Here is a 3,182-nt window from a genome sequence, read left to right on the forward strand (position 1 = left end):
CTTTGGGCTCTACACTGACAATGCAGAGTCTGCTTGGATCCTCTCTCTTCCTTTCTCTCTGCCCTTCCCCTGCTCGCTTTCACTCTCTGCTCTCTCTCTCTCTCAAAAATAAGTAAGCTTAAACAAATTATATCTGTTCTGGGATACTGACTGGCATTTTCTACTGGACAAGGAGAGGGTGCAGCGGCAGAAAACCAATCAGGGGAATTTCAATTCTCTGAGTGATGAATAAGGGAGGTAACAAGGGGGTTGGGGTTAGAGTCTGAGGCAAGGCTCTGCTCTTTTGAGAGGGACAGGAGCCATGGCTCAGAAAAAGGAGTTGGTATGGGCCTCCTGCACTTGCAGGCCAAGGCCTCTACTGAAGACAACACCTTACTTATGCAGACTCTTATGAGGGCATCCAGAGTTCGGAGGATCCACCTACCAACCAGGCCACAGCAGCTGGGCCAAATGCTAGTTCCCAGAGTTCACAGACCCCAACAGCCAGTGAGATGGCTGATGTTCGAGTTTTAGCAGCTGCCACTGTGCCCAAAACAGTTTTAATGCTCAGAATGCCATGACAAAAGGCCCAAATCATGTGTATGATTTCTTTCAGGCTCCTAATGCCAAGGAGATTTCCAATGTCCTATGTAAGGCAGCCTTTAAGTCCCAGGTTGCCACCCCAAAAGTCTGAAAATGCTGCCTATGATATTTTCCACCTGCAAGTTAACAGCTAACAAGTCCAAGATGGCCTTTAAGTCCTTGAACACCACTATTAAAGTTGGCCCAAGTGCCACCTACAATTTCTCTGTCATAGCCAGTGATATGGTTAATACTTAGTCTAAGACAGCCTTTAAGGCTTTGAATGACACCACTAAGCCCCCAAAAGCTTATACCCATACCCAGAATATTAAACAAGCTCCACAGATATCAGCAGATGGTTCTGAGGCTCAGACTCTAGAGTCTAGGACTATAATTTGGCTATAATTTAGAGCAAGAGAACACACAAGGTTAATACCTTGAATGTAGAAAAGGATAGCAGTGGGGATTAGAGGCAAGTTCTACTGGCTGCAGGGACCTGGAGGTCTGCCCACCTTGGGCACCCTCCAATGTGCTCTGACAGACCCCATTGTCCTGGCAGAACCCATCAGGCTGGCAAAAACAGCCAGCCAGGCAGACCCCACCAGCACATGAGAACCTCCCAGCTAGGACAGACCCCACAAGCCTGGAAGAACTCAGTTGCTTGGCAGAACCCCATTGTCTGGCTTGGTACGGTTGTCTGGCTGAACCCACTGGCCTTGCAGAACCCACCAGGTGGGCAGCATCCTTCAGATTGGCAAGGCTCTCCTGACTGGCCACTACCACCTGACTGTCTTCTGCCACCTGATTGGCTACTTTCCATTGACAGGCCACTCCCACCTGATTGGTCAATTTCACCTGACTAGCAGAATCTGCACCCCTCTCCCAACTAGCATGCGTCACAGAACCTGGGTTCCCCACAATGTCCAGATGTGGCCCTTCTTCAGGAAAGAACAAATAAGTTGATTCAATACTTGATGCTTAAATATTATACCAAGGTGCCCATCAAGCACTCAGAAACGCTGTGGGATATCAGCCATAAATACACTGATGTTTATCCTGGAGAAGAAATTTGGGATTCAACTGAAGGAGATTGACAAGAGCACCTGTAGATTCTTCTCAGTAACCCCCAAGTCCCTAGCTCGCACACTGGGGACAAAGACACACCCAAGCTGGGTGTTCTCTTAGTGGCATTGGGCATCATATTCATGAATGGCAACTGTGCCAGTGAAGCTGTCCTCTAGGAGACACTAAGCAAGATGGGACCGAGTTCTGGGGTGAGATATTCTCTCCTTAGAGATCTAAGGAAACTTCTCGTTTATGAGTTTGTAAAGCAAAAGTACCTGGATTACAGACAAATGCTGAACAGCAACCCTCTTGAGTATGAATTCCTCTGGGGCCTCTGTTCCTACCATAAAGCTAGTGAGATGAAAGTGTTGAGATTCATTGCAAAGGTTCAGAAGAGAAATCCTTGCCACTGGACCGCATCATTCATGGAGGCTGAAAAAGAGGCCTTAAATGCTCTGAACGCTGCTTCAGCTGAGGCTGAGGACCAGGATGAGAGGAAAACCTGAGTGGAGATTGCAGATGGGGCTGTATCTGGGCCCAGGACCTGTGATGACATTGAGTTCGGGCTGCTGATCTGGGCAGAGGAAGGAGATTTTGGTGATCCCTGGTCTAGAATCCCGTTTACCTTCTGGACCAGATACCACCAGAATGCCCACTCCAGATTTCCTCAGACCTTTGCTGGCTTCTTTATTGGCCCTGGTGGTACAGCCAATGCCATTTTTTTCTGCCAACTTTGGTGTCATTGGTTTCTTCTGGGTTGAGTGAAATTGGCGGATATTGATAATTGGTTGCAATAGTCTTTCTGCTAAGTGAGGCTGAAGCCTCAGATTCCTTCTAAACACAGCTATCTAGAGAGCCACGTTCTGTTGACTGAAAGTAGCATGTGAGATCAATTTGTTTTATGTTCCTTGTTTGTTGCTTTTCTTCTCCCTGTGTGCTGTCAATCTTTGGTATAAGAGTTGAAACTGCAAAGTGAAAAAAAAATGTCTATTCTGCCCGTGCTCTATAAATAGAACAAAATAGCCCGAATGACAGCACATCTGTTTACAGCATGATTTACTTAATATTTCAAGCCACTTCTAAGACCTACTTCTCAGAAAAAAATATCCTTTAAAAATATTACTGCTTATTGACAATGCATCTGGTCACCCAAGAGCTCTGATGGACATATACAATGAGATTAATGTTGTTTTCATACCCCTAACACAATATTCATTCTGCAGCCCATGAATCAAGGAGTAATTTTGACTTTCAAGTATTATTATTGAAGAGATATATTTTATGATACTATAGCTGCCATAGATAATAATTCCTCTAATGGATCTAAACAAAGTAAGTTGAAAACCTTCTGGAAGGGATTCACTATTCTGGATTCCATTAAGAACATTTTATGCTAGGTGAAATAAGTCAGGCAGAGAAAGACAGATACCATATGTTTTCACTCATATGTGGATCCTGAGAAATTTAACAGAAGACCATGGGGGAGTGGAAGGGGGAAAAAGTTACAGAGAGGGAGGGAGGGAGGCAAACCATAAGAGACTCTTAAATACTGAGAA

General features: G+C 45.3%; 1 pseudogene; it reads left to right on the top strand.

The window, feature by feature from the left end:
* Positions 1-324: 324 nt before the first annotated feature.
* On the top strand, positions 325-2,391 carry LOC115506826 (annotated as a pseudogene).
* Positions 2,392-3,182: the final 791 nt, after the last annotated feature.

The sequence above is a fragment of the Lynx canadensis genome, chromosome X (genome assembly GCF_007474595.2).
Source record: "Lynx canadensis isolate LIC74 chromosome X, mLynCan4.pri.v2, whole genome shotgun sequence".
Taxonomy (NCBI): domain Eukaryota; kingdom Metazoa; phylum Chordata; class Mammalia; order Carnivora; family Felidae; genus Lynx; species Lynx canadensis.